We start from the raw sequence: 20,311 nt of genomic DNA on the forward strand, positions 1-20,311 counted from the left end.
GCCAAAACTTGTTAGTTTAGTATTTAGCCCACCTTTCCCTTACTTATTGCAAACAGATGAAGATAAAAAGCAGACTCATTGGATTGAAAAAATTTAGGTTTGCAGTTCGAGGCATAAAGAATACCTTATCGTTTTCTATCTTTAATGATGAACGCACATTTGTCAAAAGCAGATCTTGATTTTATAAAGGGTTGTGAAAAGAAAGAATAGTTGCGTGAGTATCTACCATCATCATGTGAAATTCTCGACATGCATGAATTAGGGTGTCCATCATTTAAAACTCTTCCGAAGGAACACAGTAGAGAAATAAGTAAACAGTCTTTACAAAATGTGTGCATGCTCTTTGATTGGTTGTGTTGCAGTGTATGCCGGGAGCAAACATCATATGATAAAGATAAGCATCAAGAAGAAGAGAAGCATAAACAAGAGAAGCAGGATGAGGAAGAGGAGAAGCAAGATATAGGTCAAGAAGAGGAGGAGGATAAGGAAGGAGATCTTAACGACTCTTCACCATGTAAGCGTGTTGAGTTTTTAACTACAGATATTATTGCTGAAACACCTGCTACATCGACGCAAGGTCTACCACCTTTGTCTGAGGTTATGATCACGCCAGAGTACCGTAATCAGTTTAGAACTTTTATTCAAGATACCTATGGATCTCTCTTCGCACCTTATATAGAAAAACGTTTTACGGGGCAAACTTACACTACGTGCGGTATTCGTTACGAAGATGACTGTTTCTGGATAGGAAACGAAATGCTACAATTAATAACAACAAACGTATTGTAAAAGGTGTTACCTATAAACCTACGAAAGAACTCTTTCTCACAAATACCTGACAAGGATATAATTTTACAAGATTATCTTAAAAAATATAAAGCGATACTTTTGCTACTGACGCAACAGGACGTAATTACAAGAGAACAGAAGATGTAAATGCAAATAAGTGTTACAAGTATCGTGAGTTTGTTTCTAAGCTGTTTCCGACTGCACGTAGTCTTGATGTTAGCTACGAGCCTTTGTTGACGTATGTGGATGAAAGATACTGGAATGACCCAAACCTACTCGTTCAACGATTAGAACTTTTAAGAGCATCGCAAGATGCTGGTCACACAGGTCACGAATCAGAAATTCTAGAAATAGAGAGAGAATTACGACATGCCGGTATTATTTTGTAATGGCTCCTCAAGAAATGATCTCACCTGTAAAGGTAAACATCGCACATGAGTTACATAAACCAGCACGTCGCACCTACTGTCGCAGACGCGTTATTACAAGAGGAAAAGATGATCTCTGACAAGCAGACTTAGTAGAAATGATCCATATGCCTCTAGCAATAAGGGGTTAGTATCTACTTACTGTTATCGATGTGTACTCGAAGTTTGATTTTGCACAACCCGTGCGTTCTAAGACAGCAGCTCAAGTTAAAGAAGCATTTAAAAATATTGTTGAAGAATCGAAACGCTGCCCAATGCTTCGTCAAAGTGATCAAGGTAAAGAGTTTCACATCAAGGATTTTTCTTCTTTCCTCAAGTTACTTGGCATTCAACACTACTCCACGTTCAGCAATCTCAAGGCAAGTGTTGTGGAACACTGTAATCGTACACTCAAAACAATGATGTGGCGAGAATTTTCTGCACAAGGTTCATATCGTTGGATTGATCTACTACCTAGACTTGTATCTACCTACAACGATACACCTCATCGCACTATCGGAACAAAGCCACGTCTTGTTACAAGGAAAACACGTCGCCTAGATGCTATTCATCTTGTAATTAAAACAGTTGATCCACGTCGCCATCGCTTTAAAGAAAGTGATTTTGTTCGCATCAGCAAACACAAGTCTGTCTTCGCAAAAGTATACACACCTAACTGGAGCACTGAAATGTTTCAAGTCAGGAGTGTTAAGCTTACTAATCCAGTTACCTATTTACTTCGCGATCTCAGAGGACAGCCTATTTAAGGAGGATTCTACATCGCAGAACTGCAAAAACAAAATATCCTGATCACTATTTAGTTGAACGTGTTATTCGACGTCGTGGGAATAAACTGTATGTTAAATGGCTTGGTTTTAATAACAGCTTTAATTCATGGATTAATAAAGAGGATGTACATTAAATCCTGTGTGTGTTTTTAATCCTCTACTTCTCCTTTCTTCTAAGTTACTAGGACTTGCTGGAGGATTAACCAAGATCTGTAATATGTTTTGAAAATTCATATTTATTTTAGAATATATATATATATATACATTTTTATTCTTTCTGTATTTTACTGTCTTTGTCACTCAGTTTTCCTTTCATTGCACCAACAACAACAAGTGCTGCTATCTTCTCAGCAACTGAAGCACTAGGTAATAACACACGCAGCATAACTTTACGAAGCAGATATTTATCAGCTACAAGTCTTAGTTTAGGATTGTTTGTCGACACGCTTTTTGCAGGCAGCATATAACCACGTGCCAGCCGAACGTGTTCTAGGGCCGCAGGGAAGATGAGACTCGAAGGGAAGAAGATCAATAATTTTGTTGATGAGCCCATGCCCAGCATGCTCCCTCATCTTTCTCCCAGCACGTTTCTTCACCTTTGACTTCTTTACTCTCTTCGCAGCATGATAAGTGTTTATAAGGAAAGACAACTCGTTAGTTTTAGGTCCATGATACAGTTTAATCAGTTGACATGTACGACACTGTCTTACAGATGGTCTTCCACCTAAACTCACGTGTTCATGACGTAAACTACACGTTTGAAGCTCTGACAAAACAGGATCTTGAGTCAACTCACGAGGCACCTTAACCCAAATCTTCTTTACAGCATCGCAGCTACATTAACCAAAAATGCCTTTGGTAATGCATTTAACTCTTCTTCAGTAAAAGTGTTTAGTTTCTTTTTGCATGCATAAAACTTTACGATTGCCTTTTCAACTTTGTTACACTTAGTATCTGTTAGGAATGACATAATGTCTTTACAAATGTTTCTTTCACATTAACGTTATTTCGACACTGCAGTTTACATATGTTGTTCACCTCCCGGCATTCACTGCAACACAAATAATCAAAGAACATGCACACATGTTGTAAAGACTGTTTACTTGTTTCTCTACTACGCTCCTGCGGAAGTGTTTTAAATGATGGACACCCTAATTCATGCATGTCGAGAATATCACATGATGATGGTAGTTACTCACGGAACCATTCTTTCTTTTCACAACCCTTTATAAAAACAAGATCTGCTCTTGACAAATGTGCGTTCATCATTAAAGATAGAAAAAGATAAGGTATTCTTTTTTCCTCCAACTGCAAACCTAAATTTTATCAATCCAATGAGTCTGCTTTCTACCTTCATCTGATTGCAAAGAGTAAGGGAAAGGGAAAGGTGGGCTGAATAATAAACTAACAAATTTTTGCGCCCACAACACACTGCAATCTAACACAGCCACCTCCTTAAACACAAATTTGCTGCCGTTTACTTTAAAGCCTTGTACATCAACTATTAATGTTCTCGTCATGTTTGCACTCCACTCTCTATTACTGTATCCCAAACACTAAAGCTTTCAGTCAACGAACAGGTTTAAACATGCACAACTATGATAACGTCATCGCTGAAACACGTGCACACTCTAGCCTTCGTGATGCATGTTTAAACTTGTTCGATAAAGCTATGCCTTCACAGAGGAGGAGGAAGAGGAGGTAGAGGAGGCGAAGGAGGTAGAGATTGAGGAGGAGGTTATAACAGCAGTCGCCATCTTTTGTAGTAGCCTCTAAGCCCTAATTAGCGTCGGGAAGTGCATCTTGTCGTAAACTAAGGATAGTCTCCTTCAAGATGGTAGATGAGAGATTAGGCTCGCGTATGCACTAAAGTTTTACTGTTGAATTATGATAGCTAACGGAATTTTTTAAATTACCCGCCACTACATTTCAAAAGTATGTAGCTAAAGATAGCAACACGGTGCTCTAATGATTAAGGATGGCAGCTTATCAAAAAAGCACATAGAATACCGAATTGCCACCACCACATTTCAAAGGTAGTAGCTAAAGATGGCAGCACGGTGCTCTGTTGATTAAAGATGGCGGATGACAGCTGTTAAAAAACATATGGAATTTTTCAAATTGCCCGCTACTACGACAAAGATGCCAGCACGATGCTCTGTTGATTAAAGATGGCTTCTGTCAGCTGTCAAAAAAGCACGTGGGTTTGTTTCCAAACAAGAGCACGTAGAAGTTGCCACCACCACATTTCAAAAGTAGTAGCTAAAGATAGCAGCACTGAGGTAAGCAATGTAAGATGGCGGATGACAGCTGTCATAAAAGCACGTGGCTTTGTTTGCTCTCTTAATTAAAGATGGCGGATAACAGCTATCACGTGGAAATTGCCCGCCACCACATTTCAAAGTTATATACCTAAAGATGGCAGCACGGTTCTCTGTTGATAAAAAGATGGCTGCTGTAGAATTTTTTAAATTATCCGCCACCTCATTTCAGAGGCAGTAGCTAAAGATAGCAGCACTGAGGTTTGCGATGCAAGATGGTGAATGACAGCTGACGGAATTTTTCAAATTGCCTGCTACTACGATAAATATAGCAGCACGGTGCTCTGTTGATTAAAGATGGCGGATGACAGCTGTCAAAAAAGCACCTGGGTTTGTTTCCAAACAAGAGCACGTGGAAATTTTCAAATTGCCGCCACCACATTTCATTGGCAGTAGCTAAAGATAGCAGCGCGATTGTGCAAGCACCCTTAAGCAGTCTCGTACGAAGGTATGTATAGCCGCCATCTTGTAGCCGTCATCTTTCACAAGCACCTTTAAGGCGTCTCATAAGCAGCCATGTATAGCCGCTATCTTGCTCAAGCATCCCAAGGGAGTCTCATGCGAGTCTATGTATAGCAACCATCTTGCAGCCACTATCTTGCGCAAACACCCTTAAGGCGTCTCATAAGGTGTCATGTATAGCCGCCATCTTGTGCAATTGACGTCGGAAAGGGCATCCGGCCGCGAAACTGAGGTTAAGCCCTTCCATGAGGTTAGGCTAGCTCTCTTACGCATAAGAAGTTAGGTTAAGCCCCCTCCAAGATGGCGGGTGTGAGGTTAGGGTCGCGCTCTTAGCCAGCGTGCGGAGGATGCCTCTGCCGAGAGTGTGTGGAGGAGGTGGTGGAGGCGGCCGAACTGTCCACTTATACTACTAACAGATTATATGGTCCTCATACCCGTTGAGGCTTCGTCTGCGCTTTGAGATTCAAATGTGCTGCATGATTAGATTTCTGTAGTATTATATATTTCAAAACTAGACGAAACTAAATTGTATTCTTCCATTCCAACCATGCCAAAGCCATTTTCATTTAAGACAAGTCTTAATCGATTAGGCGGAGATCAATTCTTTAGTTAATTTCTGATGAAGTTTGACAGGTACGAACATCAGGATTATAGAAATGACTTAAACAAACAAGAGGCCATTAAGTTAATGCGCTCCTGTCATCTCAGACTCAAGGTAGTGACCACAAAACACTTATTATACCCAGATGGCTAAACGCGGTCAGTTGAGGCACATAATGCCCCCAATAGTTCGCCCATGTGACGTGTTCGAAGCTGTGAAGCCTTTGAACTTTGTGTCAAGATTGTTCGCTCTCGCCCCACTACAAACCAGCAAGATGAAATATGTTCGAACAGTGTTTTCGACTATGGATTTCTTTTATGTTATGTGTTTTTTGTCATTGATAGTGTTGGATATATGTCTACTTCCACATTTTTTCGAGCACAGGGCACTGAAGAACATAGCTGATATTTTCAGTATGGTGGTTCCGTCGTATTGCTATGCTCTATCAGCTCTTGTATATTTCATGTGGTACGTGTTCGTGAGCCGTCATTTCAAGGAAGATATATTCAATCTGATGGATCTGGCAGATCAATATCTACCTGAGAGTATCCGGAAAGTGAACGGAGGAATTAAACTTAAACCTATAGCGGTTTTCTTCGTTCTCTCTAGTTATACAGCAGGTGGTGCTTGGATTGGGTTGAACTGCTGGCAAATGTCAATGACTCTTATTATTACAAGTTGTATTTTGAATGAAATTTTCATCATCACAGTTATACAGTTCACAGAAATAGCACTTCACATAAAGTGTCGGTTAAAAGTACTAAATTATGGTCTTCAGCAAGAAATTATGCTTTCTCAAACTGGTCAACAATATTGTGCTAGCAAGAACATTCCTTGGATTCAATCTCCTATTTTTTCAAAGCATTTTATGGATAGTTTAAAATTCTACCGACGAAAAAATGTTGACAAAAATGGAAATTCCATCTATGATGACATGCGCGTCCACATCAATAACACTAATCCAGTAAGAAGAAGAAATCATTCCGAAAATTTCCAGCAGGTTCAGCCTGAGAGAATATATAGTTCTCGGAAGCTGTATTCAGTTTTGCGTTCAGTTATACATTTAACCAACTCCGCATTTGGTATTCCTCTCGTATTTATCTATGTAGTCACGTTCATAGCTGTTGTTTCCCGCCAGTATATGACTTGGATCGTGCTTGTAGAAATTTCAGATGATTGGAAAATGTCACATGGTATCCTCTTATTTTCCAGTCTGTATGCGTTCATCTACTACTTTACCTTGATCATTTTAATAACGGTCGTGGGTGAAATGGTATGCAGAGAATCTGACGAGTCCCTAGTTTTAGCGAAGAAACTTATTTTACTGCCGACATTAAATCACAGAACCGTCGGTGAACTACGGTTATTCTGTGTAGAACTCTCGCGCTCCAAGCTGTGTTTGAGCGGATTTGGATTGTTACCTATAAACTGTTCTCTACTATATACTTTCATTGCTGGGTGTACCACTTACCTCATCATCTTGTTGCAGTTTAAAACTGGCAGTTGCGAGTGACAGTTGTGTGTCATCTGTGCTGAAAGCAATCTGGAATCAAGAGGAAGAACTTGTAATCAGATCATAAACCACGAGACACCCTATTAGGGAAAGCAACATGTCGTTTCTAGGAATTAATGTTTACTTAATTGTTGTGATTACACGCTGCGAAGACAGGAACTATCCATTATGTAAAAAAATTGAACACTGAGTTATATCAGCTGTAACCGTTCAATCACCAATCCTTGGAATACTAGTAAACTGTCTTAGTTTGTTGCTGTTGTTTATGGAAAATTGATGTTACTAGATCACCTTTTTATTTTGCATCAGGTTAGATGTCATATCAGAACTCCTTCCGGGAAACTGTTTGACCACCGTCGTATTCCTCGCACCAGAACCGTCGACCTGCGAAATGATATGCAGTCAATTGACCTGGTCATCCGTTAGTGATACAAAAATAGCAGAAAATTGTATTTCCTGTTATTTCTAAAGCCTCTTTGACTGTAGGATAAATTCATATATAGTTTAGTAACTTTGTTTACTTAGAATGCGGTTTAGTCCGATTTATCTATTAAGTGCACTGTCTGTTTACCAGTTTTATGGTTGATATTTTGCTTTCAAAGTTACATAATATTGACATTATTACTATTAAATAAATATACATATGTTTATCATTATTTAATCATTTTGTAGCAAATAAGGCATTGAGAACCCATATTCAGATACATATTTATCCTATTCAGTGCGTGAAGATTAAATCATCATTTCATCGCATTTCATTAGCCATGTGAGTACAGAGTGGTAGAATAATATCACAGTACCCCTTCTCTGTCGTCAGAAATGACTAAATTGGGCCTAGGCTTCTTTGGTGAGCCCAGGTCCCTTGTTTGGTTCCTGGCGGTGCTTTCACTTATTTTTTCCTGGCTTCTCACCTTTATCTGTCCTATCCGACATCCGTAGATAAACTCTCGTTTTCTCCCACACTGACTCAAAACAAGAGGTCCAGAAAATTGTAGATACTCTTTGATAGTTAATAACTATGAAACAAAATGTCATTATATTTGCAATTCTTGCGCTGTTGTGTTGCAACATTTTACTAGGTCACTTCAAAAATCTGTGAAAGCGGGGTAAGTCGATCAACCGTACGACGAATTCTGAAGACTGCAAAGTGTAAAGTGTACATTACAGGGTCGCTGCACGCCATGAACGAGGACGACCCGGATCGAAGGATGGAGGACTGAAAGTGGTTCGAAGGCATGCTTCGTGGTGATGAATGGTTATCTGATCTGACGAGGCGCAATTCGAACTGAACGGTATTGTAAAGCGCCACAAGTTCGTGCTGGGCTCTTGAAAAATCCTCACGTTCACATGGACAAACAATTAATCTGTCCGGTATTAATGTGTGGTGTGGTCTGCATCGCACGATTTGATTGGCTCATTCTTCTTTGAAGGTAACGTAACTGGTTACGTGAGAAACCGATTACAATTATTAAATCATTGTCTGCAACAAGAGATTATTCTGTCACAAACCGGTGAAGATTCTTGTGAGTATGAAACAATTTACCGGTTGTCATGTACTTTCATCTCCACAGCTGCCAGTGACTCTCTAGAACATTGCTGCCCACAAACACTGAATAGAAATGGTACAGCGATGTGGGACGAAGTACGCTTTCACATGAATAACACCAAAGAGAGAACTTACATGCAACTTCAAAATGAGAGAATACATCAATTTAGGAAAACTTACGCTGTTTTGCGGTCTGTTATACAAGTAACGAACTCTGCGTTTGGCATTTCGATGTTGCTTATCATTGGTACTTACTTTTTATCATTAGGATCCTCTGTATACTACTTTTCAGTTGTGATTATTGGTATTTCAAACGAATGGGAAAAGGGAATTTTTTTCCTGTGCTGGGTCAGTCTGTATTGGTTACTTTATACCCTTATATTGGCCCTTCCACTAATAATTTTAGGCCATTTGGTGAATAAGGAAGCTGCTATAAGCATTACTCTGGTTGGAAAAATTCGCCTTCTGCCAACACTGAACAAGAAAACCGTCACCCAGCTTCTATTTTTCTCTGAAGAAATATCTGAGTCTAAATTAAGTTTCAGAGTGAAAGGGCTGTTCTTCATCAACTGTACTCTACTGTACTCCTTCATCGGTGTGTGTGCAACTTACCTGGTTATCATGTCACAGTTTAAGATTGGTAGTTGTAACTAACATTTCTTGTTCATGTAGGAATGAAGTGGAGAAAATGTAAGGGCATCTCATTCTACACAGTTTCCGAGAATGAAGATGCCGAACCTGTCGTCGAATTAGGTACTTTTGGCAGATATTGGGCTACGTTATTTAATGTTCCAGGCACTTATTCACTTTTAAGGGTATTGTAAGTTCATTCATTCGGACAGAGGTGGTCAATCATCAGGGGATGTGAGGATAATCCTACACTTCTAAGTTTATTAGCTTTAGCTTTCACATTAAGATGAGAAACATGTCAATCCAGCGTTTCAAACGGTGAAGAAGGGGAGTTACTGGTGACGTTCGGAGCTGGGTGGTAACTGAGAGCATGATCTATCCCCATCCTCAGAGTAATAAGTACGCACTGAGGTTCGGATAGGAAGACAGACAGAGGTGAAGTGTGCTGCCGGTAGAGAGGACGAGACTGCAAAGATCATTTTATACCAGTTGTAATGGAATATTTATCAAGGCAAACTTATGTAGTGTGTGTTGAAAATGGCCCATAACGTAAGTACAACAAAATCTGGGAAAATCTGGTGCATAAACCTTATGACTGTGACACGGAAGAAATTAATGGAGAACCTGCTGGTATGGACCAACACCACCGTTATTTAATCTCATTCACTTTCATAAAGCAGGTGGATAACTCTTTATGTTTATAAATGCCATATCCCGGTGATTAGGTGTGTATTACGTTAGTCATGTTAGTCATGTTTATTGTTTTGTTAACCGAAATTTGTTCTAATTTTACAGTGAATCGGGATGGGATTTAAATAAAGAAGTGCGTAAGTGCAATTGTTCTATTAGTTTTTTCCTAATTGCATTATCAACGCAAACTCTTTGTGTAGTATTCTTTACTTGTTTCGTCAGACATTCATAGGCTATCTACTTCTATTCATAGAATACGCTACTTTACTTCTGTTGATATGTGCGTAATATTTCATATTTCTTTCAACAGATAAAAGAATGGCCAAGAGAGGAATGTGTAAGGACTCCGGGTGTGATCGAGAACTGAGCGGAATGAGGGAAAGAGGATGTGGAAGATAATTATGACTTGGAACGGAGGACAGGAATGAAGATAGGTCTCCCCCAATGAATATACAGGATACGGTAGGGAAGGAAGGGGACATGCTGGGGAAGACGTGTGGGCTAATGCCTTAAGGTGAAAGAAAACGAGGGCTAAGGGTTTTCTTCGGGGAGTTGGTCCAGGAGAGGTATCGGTGAGTAATCGCTATGAGTCACTGCAGGTAGATAAGCAGAGGGAAGATGGAGACCAGATGAAGGGTGGGGAATAGGAAAGGGACCGATAGGAAAGTGAAACTTAAAGTAAAGCATAGGAAGAGGGAGGTGGAACAGGATAAGGATAGGGAGAAAAGGGTGGAGGAAGCGACTTCTGCAGGCGTGAGGGAAGTTAAGGGAAACCAGGAGTGGAGGGGATGTACTGAAGATGAGTTTGAGACTCTGGTTATGAGTGACTCTATTGTCAGGCATATGGAGAAAGTATGTGGAGGAAAGGGAACCAGGATAGTTTGTTGTCCAGCACTTACGTTAAGGCAGCTGTTGAGGAAAATAGAAGGGAGGGAGGAGGGTAAGAAGAAGGTTGCAATTTTCTGCGTTGGTACCAATAACATACGGCAGGCAGGAAATGGAACTAACACAGTTAGGAAAGTTTGTGATCTGGTTACGACAGCGCGAAGGAAGTTTAAAGAAGCAGAGATCGCTTTCAGTAGGATACTGTGTAGGAGGGATCATGAATGGCAGGTTATTCGGGATTTAAATGAGGCTATGGAACGGGTAGTTGGAAAACTGGGAGTGAGATCCGTAGATCCTAATGTGAGGGTTGAGGATCTACGCTCTGATGACCTTCACTTGAACCGCAATTATACATACAAGTTAGAGTGTTTGATTAGAAGACTTATTTAGCAGGTAAATTCAGAAAAACGAGCGGACCACCGGCCATGATGACAGTACAGGAAGCGTGATGTCAAGTTAGAATGGCATAAAACTGTAGGTGTTAAACGTTAGTGTTTTGTAAAGAAAGGGATAGAATTAAGTAAGTTGATATGTATTTACCAGACATTGTAATAGAAATTGAATCATGGCTGAGAACTGATATTATGGAAGCGGAATTTTTCTCATGTAACTGGAGTGTTTATCGTAGACACAGATTAGGAAAGGCAGGAGGGAGGGTGTTCATATTGGTGAAAGAAGAATTTGTAAGCTACGAAAAAGTTAAGCATGAGGAACATTAAATTCTAGGTGTAAGACTCATCTCTAATGACAATAGGCAACTTGACGTTTTTGGGCCGAACAGAGCTAGCAAGGCTGGTGCTGACACTGATGCAGAACTGTGCGGCGAACGATCCTGAAAGGAATGTTATTGTAGCAGGTGATTTGAACTACTTCTTCTTAAGTCGTCGTCTCCAAACGGAGGTGGACGGTCCACACGGCCAGCTCCGATCTTGACGTTGCAGCCATGCCATGTGGATTTATTGGAATATCTCTCAGGATCTTTAATGCAGTGGTTTCCCGTTGCCTTCTGCATGCTAATGCCGTTGACCAAACTGGTTCCTCCGCCTTTGGGAACAATTTCTTGTCCCGAGGACAATAGAGTGCCCTTACCCATACCCGTTCATCCACTCTCAAAGAGACTGTTGGCACTTGGTATAGGGGATCTCCTTATACCGGGAGATAATCGGTCCCTTCATTCGTTAGCCGCCTGCATATAAAATATTATTTTTATATGCAGTCGTTACCCCCTCTCTACTGCGGGGAGGTGAATGTCAGGATTTCACCGTCATTGAAACATGGACCAAACGGCATTTCCTAGTTTCTCTGGTTCTTGCCAAATGTTAACTGGGAAGGGAATGCGAACGACAGAATGCATGACCAACAAGTGGTGAATAAGTTATTATGGGCAGGACAACTGAATCAGAAAATGATGGAAGCAACTAGAAAGAAAACGTTTTCTAGATGTGGTTCTGATAAAACCAGATGAGTTCTATAGTGAAACTGAAGTGATAGATGGTGTAGGTGATCATCAAGTTGTCTTTGTCATATGTAAAAGTAAATGTGTTAGGAAGGAATGTCGTCAAGGTAGGACTACTATCCACTATCCAATATTTACAATTATTGAAAATGTATTCACGTGTGAATTTTCTACATTGCACAATTTTCCATTTACTGAAAAGCACTCAGATACATAGCCAAGTGGTGCGACTAACTCTTGTTCTACAACACGTTTTCTCAGAGCACAGGCTTGTTCCAGTACAGTTCAATTCACAGATAATTAGCCTCGCTGAAATCTACGTCTGACGCCTTCACTTCCGAGGAATGACCCGTCACGTTCCCTCACTGGAGACTCGCTCGGTCTGATTCAGTCACGACGAGTTCGCTCTTCAGGTGGGCATGTAGAAGATTCTCGTAGTTTCCACTTCCAGATTATTCTGAGCTCATTACTCATTGTTAACCGCCTTCCAGTTTCTCCTACGAGATTCCTTATGGAATGTCTCAAATATCATCCTGCGCTATTGTTTCGCTCATTGTTAGTACACCTGTATTGTCACCTCTCGCCACCACTCCCCCATTTTGAAGAAAATTAGGCCTTAAATGCCATCATATTTAAGGGCAGTCGAGGTTTTTAAATGAAGAAAACTTGAGCGTTATAATGCCGCAGAAAATAATTCAAAATTCCATGACAATGTTTGTGCGTCGTTTGTTGAAAAACTGGATCCTTAAACAAGAGTGTGTCATTTACAAAATCACACATATCTTAAACCATTTTCGAATCATCTTTGGTGACGGTGTTAAAGGAATCAACATCAACGGAAAGGAAATAGACTTCCATACGCATAACGGATAGTTGTTGAGAATGATGATATTCAATTCTGCTGAACAGCATCAACGAAAGAAATTCAGTCTTGACATAAACATTCAGAAAAATATATGCATTACAATCAAGAGGCAGAAATCAACACTAGAGCTATTGTTACATCGGTAGGAAGTGGAATTGAAAATGCGTGTTAATAAAAGTAACTAGGATCCTCGTTAACACAGGAATTGAACACGAATAAAAAAATCAAATCTTCAATTTTCACTGCAGGAATTTTTGTGTGCAACCGGGACTCCCAACTGGAAACTTCCTACTTGTCATGTTTCGCCAGTTCTGCTTTCCAGTGTCGAAGGGTGAACTCTGTAGGCGTCGTCCGTAAAGTGACTACAGTTCATTAAAATGTGGATGTGGCGCAGAGCCGGGAAATGATGTGAAGTCTTAACCCTCGCGAAACGCAGCCTACTTCGGTGACATGTTCCGAAGTTACAAACACATTCTGAAACGCTAAAATTGAAGAGAAACATGACGTGATGGAGAAGCGGAACCTATGACAGTTGTATGACATCCACTGATGCGACAAATCTGATACGAGAGACACAAATTAGGCAATATTGGGCGAGGTAAGAGCACCAGACGAAAAAGAACCAAGTGATAATAAATCCTATTTATTTAATGTGGTTTTGTTGTAAAAATCAACCGATACCGAAGGGTGCCGCTGATTTTTAGGGAATTAGTTATTTACGATACTGATATTCTGACAAGAAACATGTCTGGTTACTGTATTAGCTTTTAAGTGCTTCATTGTGCGCCACTTTGCATTGTATTATTTTGATCGTAGCTTCAAGCATTTGAGTAATTTGAATTTAATGCGTACCTTTGTCTTATAAACCGATGAAAAGGTAATGTTCCAAATTTCATCACTTTCTTAAAGTCTTTTCAAAAAGACTTTATGAGATCGCTTGATTTCTCCTGGAACTCAATTAATTCCGACACCCTTCGTATACCCGTGTCTCACGACCACTCTTAATAACAGATCTCATTTTTCGTTATCTGCTTCTAAAATCAATCTAATCCAACTCTGAGCAATTTAATGTTGTTTCATATCGAAGCAATGGAAGCAGCAATTCTGTAATGGTTCCAAAATCACTGATAATGGCAGGTACGCTCAGTTTTAGGATGCACAAGGGCAATTCATACCGAGTACATTCACAAAACACCAGTAGCAAAGGCTCACCCACGTTGACATTTATCGTTATCATGTACCAACGCACAGATAAGTGTGGGATATTCTAACTCTCCTTAAGTGAATTGAATGCATATTCCGTACAATTTTACTCAATATTTTGATAGATGTTTAATATGTAAATATTGAATGTTATGGTTATTCTTGTAATGCAATTCTTGTCAAAGTTGTTCTATTTTAAAGCACTGGCTTCAGTCGAGTAAGACTAAGAATATTTTCTAACTCAGAAATTAAAATTGGGACTTAAATGAGATTTTGAATTTGTAACGAACATTTATTGACATTCAGGAAATAACTTCCATTACTACAGTGGCTTGAACTTGAATCGGTACTCAAATAAAGTACCACAAAACACAATTATCTGTTTTATTGATGTTTCTAATATCCCATTCCATCATTTTGTGTAGACACAAACAGTAATACATCTCTTTATGTGATTTCGGGCGGTATAGTGGCAGACGACGATTTATGAAATAATATATTTAATACTAACACTAATACATTATGTGAAGAAAAATCAAATTTTAAAATGTATGTTTAACCATAAAGTCGTACCTTCCCCTTAAGTAGATTGAGTTCAATTTCGAACACGTTTATGAAATGTTTAAGGAGTGTTATATATATGTTCTCTTTTATGATGAATGTTGCAAAGTAATATTTGTAGAAGTTGTCCTGTTGTAAAATTTATTTGTCCGTTAAAACTATGATTGCTAAGTTAGTTGTAAACTTACAACGCAAAAATCCGCATATGTAAAACAATTATATATTCAGTACTAATCTATCGTGCAGAGAAGTTGATTTTCAATGAAACGTGTAGGAAGACGGTGCTAATTTTTGAAAACAAGGTACGCAGAATTTTTGAGCCAACTTACGAGGAGGGTGAAATGACCAAAAAGCATGATTGGAAGCTCAGAGAACAGAGTTTAACAGTACGGGATTCAGATGGGAGGAGGAAGGACCATGATGAAGAAAAATATGATGTAGTGAAAAGAGAACGAATGCGGCCACAAAGAATACCTAAAATAGGATGGTGGGATGAAGGTACAAAAGGACATGACAAGATGATATATCAAAGAGAAATAAATAGCGCCAGTTTGTTTGTGAGGCAAAGAACCATATGAGGTGCCAGCGCGAGAGCCGCAAGTAGTCAAGGAAGTAGACAAGCAAACATGGAACTTGTAAATAATTGTAAGTGAATTTAATGTGCTCTTACCCTGCGGGAAGAGATGAATTCTTTGTGTGGTCTTCGTAGAGTTTTCAAGCATTCTCAGAGTGTACTTTAGATTTTAGAGACATTAAAAGCATATTACATGAATTAACGCCTAAATTATTAAAGACGGTTAGTTCAAACAATGCAGAAAGAACATCTTTATAATTGAAGATATATACAACTTCGTTCCAACTCGAAAGTCTAAGGTGAAAGATAAAAAGACTTCGTCCAGTGGAGCGTTATCAGGAAATGTGCAGCATTTCCTAGCTGGATAGCAGTTCCTATCCGCTGCCTCAGTAATTCTGTTGAAGAGGAGTCTCCAGTGATTGCTGTTAGTTGTTTGCTAATACCTGAAATCAGAGTTTTAGCCTCTTGACACCACGTACCCATCGTTTCGACTGCGAATACCACGAAGATGTAGTTGTCCGTTACTGCTCTGTATTTCGCCCCTTTAAAGCGCACGGCCAATTCCTCAGGAGGATCAGCAGACTTGCCGGTGTGAGGCAAATGCGATGGTGCTATTGTATCCACACACATGACATCCCACAGGAGAGATCTTCCTTTGTTCCATGGGACTAAAGTCAGACCGTCAGGGCGTTTACCGTCTGTGCGACTAATTCACTCGGTTCTAGGACAGAAGGGACATCGATAGATTTAAAAGCTCCCTTGACAATGTAATTAATTGAACAGTGTCTTGAAAATCGACCAGCACTCTTAGGGCAACTTAAAGCATGGCGGCCACAAACGTCAACTACCGCTCCACATAAGCACTTATGTGACCAGCATATTTTGCAACCAAGACGTAAGACGATTGCGATTTTAAACTACATGTTATCCATAAGTGTGCCCACATTGGATGACGGAAAAACCTTAAGCCATGAGATTGCTTCCTTTTCCTGGATAGCAAAATGTCGTGCTCGATCAATTTCTGTTGGACATTTATGAATTTTTAAAAATGATGGTGTAATTTTAAAGTTCTCTTTTACATAAATATCATTTATTTTGGGTTGGGAAGAGTGTATAGCCCGCTTAAAACGAGATGCAAGTGCTGTTTATTTCTCGTAATTCAAGGAATATTCTCGGAGACAAAATAGATAGTGCAGGTTCATGGTCAGGTCACTCCCGATGTAATGTCCAGTGACTGCCATTGGTGATGTAGCTTCAAAGATAGAGGATAGAGAATTGACCCTCGCATCAAAGAGGAACTAGAAACTGCTGTTCGTATCCTAATACGGAGACTGAACCGGAATGTCATCACTAGAGCCCGGATTTCCATGCACTATCAAATCTCGAAATATGCATGCATTCGTGCACTATCATACGGCAAAACATGCACAATAACATGCAAAATATGCACTGTCAAATTTCAGGTCAACATGGTTACATTTTCAGTTCCTTTTGAAAACATTGTACCGAGCTCGATAGCTGCAGTCGTTTAAGTGCGGCCAGTATCCAGTATTGGGGAGATAGTAGGTTCGAACCCCACTGTCGGCAGCCCTGAAAATGGTTTTCCGTGGTTTCACATTTTCACACCAGGAAAATGCTGGGACTGTACATTAATTAAGGTCACGGCCGCTTCTTTCCCACTCCTAGCCCTTTCCTGTCCCATCGCCGCCGTAAGACCTATCTGTGTCGGTGCGACGTAAAACAACTAGCAAAAAAAAATTGAAAATATTGTACAACAAATATTTTTTCAAATTGTCTTGACTTAAGCTCATCCGTTTATCTGTCAGTATTTCTTAAACACAGAAAAACAATCTCTCTACATCACAAGTGACAAGTGCATACTTAAATGAAGGCATTTGGGATAATGTGAGGTCAAACTGTACATCTTTTGCATTTTTACCATACAAAATGTCTTTTATAAGCTTGATGAAATCAAAATCAGGATTTGACGGATCACTTTGTTAAGCTTATCTCTAGCTGCCGCAGCTACTTCTCCGTGCGATGATTGCAGACACGTTTGAATTTCTTCATGAACAGCTAAATATTCGACAAGGGGTAGACCTGTAGCTTCCAACTTCGTTATCGCAACAGGCAATGTCCCAAAATTTTATTTTATATACATTAAGTCTTGCTGCTCATTCTTTTTGCTGAATTACACTTGGGTATCTACTGGAAAACTGTCTACGACCTGCAACCGGAAAAAAATTATTCAACTAAGTGATATTACATCTAATCAGAGGCATTAAGTTCACTGATGGTAAATTGGATTATAGGACCTGTACGGTGTGTACTAACTTTGGTTGTCAGGTATGATGATATAATTATAGTCTATTTCTCTTCGTATCTCAATAATATACGTGTAAAGTTGGGAAAAGGTCCCAAATTTTGCAAATCAACATTAATAAAATGCACTATCATGTAACTTACCATTATATATGCGCCAAAGTGAGAAGAAAAGCCGTATTATGCAATATAAACGTTCAAATATTCGCTATTAAATCCAAAATTTTCAAAATATGCACGCATTTTCTCCAGAAAAGGCCAGAACATAGAAACATGCACGAAGAACAAGCTAAGTCCTCTCCGTACAGGCAATGAAGGCCCTTGGAGGGGTGGAAGGTAAAGGCTTCCACTATCCGTAACCTCGACATTTCATGGGGTGGAGTGGTTAGCTCTAGGACCGGCCGCCTTTGTCCCCAGGAATTAACCTGGTACTCATTTTTGGTGTAGGCTGAGTGAACCTCAGGGCCATATGCACTTCCGGAAGTGGAAATCTCATTTCTTAAATTTTACGACCTCCTGACGGGGATTCGAACACACGACCTTCCGGGTAAACCGAGCACGCCTTTACCGCCTCGACCAGGCAGCCCCTTATGCACGAAAAAAGAACGGTTATTTGCAATCGTTAAGTCATAAAACGAATATTTGCAAAGTTTGAGAAGTGTAACCAGCTTATTTAAAAACATGCATTTGCATGGAAATCCGGGCTCTAGTCATCACTCATAACAACGCTCGCCTACACGATCAAGTATAGCACATTTTATCACTTGCTGTAATGGGGGCGGAGAGTTTGTTTCAAATCTGATTATCAATTCATGGAATCAAACGGTTTTCCTACGGGAATAGGGGAACTGAATGACGGTGGCCGCAGACTCGTTTACGGACTCGCAGCATACAGAAAGAATGTCAAAACTTAGGAGCCTCACTCTGTTGTCTGTTTGAATCCCAGTGGTCAGGTAAAGAAGGTGAATGTTGTTATGTTACACGGTCAAGTCAGTGACATCCCCTTCTACCGGGCGAACTGGCCGTGCGGTTAGGGGCGTACAGCTGTGAGCTTGCATCCGACAGATAGTGGGTTCGAATCCCACTGTCGACAGCCCTGAAGATGGTTTTCCGTGGTTTCCCATTTTCACACCAAGCAAATGAGGGGGCTGTAACTTAATTAAGGCCACGGCTGCTTCCTTCCAACTCCTAGGCCATAAGATCTATCTGTGTCGGTGTGACGTAAAGCCACTAGCAAAAAAAAAAAAAAGTCCCCAAAGCGTATCGTTCATCGTAAACAACGTAAGGGGTCCCCCCGTGATATTTCTCGGAGAACGCTAAGAGACATGCAATTTAACATAATCCTACTAACTGCGTGTACAGTAATTAATTAAAAATCCGTATAAAATATAGAATACTGTTGTGAAGCACGGGCCCATTTGCTAAAACCAAACCAAACCCCATGGCACTACAGCCCTCCAAGAGCCTTGGCCTACCAAGCGATGCTGCTCAGCCCGAAGGCCTGCAGATTACGAGGTGTCGTGTGGTCAGCACGACGAATCCCCTCGGCCGTTATTCTTGGCTTTCTAGACCGGGACCGCTATCTCAGCGGGAGATAGCTTCTCAGTTGTAATCATGTAGGCTGAGTGGACCTCGAACGAGCCCTCAGGACCAGGTAAAAATCTCTGACCTGGCCGGGAATCGAACACGAGGCCTCCGGGTGAGATTCAGGCACGCTACGCCTATACCACAAGGCCGGCTGGTACATTTACTAGTCGGTAATAACAGCAAATACATAGGCATGAGAAGATATCGAAACACACACACATTAATAATATTAATACTAATAATTGTAATAATGGTTGTGGTGGTGGTATAGTAATAATAACTGTAATAAGAGAAGCAGTATTAATAATAATGGTAATATCACGTAAAAGTACAGGTCAGTGTGCCTTTGATCAAGCCAAGGTCATGGTGTGGTGGGGGGTTAAATGACTAACTATCCAGCTGGACTCACGGCAACGACAAAGTATTAACTTACACCACATTGCATTCTATGCTTAAGGGGAGAGATATGAGGACTTCCAAGTTCGAAGATTCAAATCTTTAAAATTTTAAACAGAATTTAAACAAAAATAACTTTGAGTATGATTTGGTAGAACCTGATGATTTTCCTTAGAGAGCGAAACATGTCGTTAATTTTTTATTAAGTTGTTTTAAAAAGTTGTTTGTTTTCCGGTAGTTTATAAATGTATTTTATTCAGAATTAGTTTCAGTAGACTTGAGAATCTAACAGCAATAAAGTAACTGGCTCCAGATATCATAAACTCAAACTCTTGACAGTAAAATGAACATTTGGTGCACTGTTAGTGCTGAAGGAATTGTAGGAACAAGTTTAACGAAACCATACACTTCGACCAATACTAAGAATTCATAAGGAAAGAATTGTTTTTCAAGTGACGTCACGGACAAGACGAGGCAATCTCTCTCTCTATATATATAATTGGATGTTGGTATGTTTGAAGCTAATAGACCCAAAAACTACTGGACCGATTTCGCTGAAATTTTCACAGTTTGTTCTTATTACATCTGAGAGCGATTATGAAATGGTTTGAACGAAATCTGATTGGTAGTTCTGCACTAAGGGGTGAAAAATAAAATAGGGGAAGATAAGCGAACCGCAAGACAAGTCCGATCATCGGGCTGCCTACCCAACAGT

The sequence above is a fragment of the Anabrus simplex genome, chromosome 12, assembly GCF_040414725.1.
Source record: "Anabrus simplex isolate iqAnaSimp1 chromosome 12, ASM4041472v1, whole genome shotgun sequence".
In the NCBI taxonomy this organism is placed as follows: Eukaryota; Metazoa; Arthropoda; class Insecta; order Orthoptera; family Tettigoniidae; genus Anabrus; species Anabrus simplex.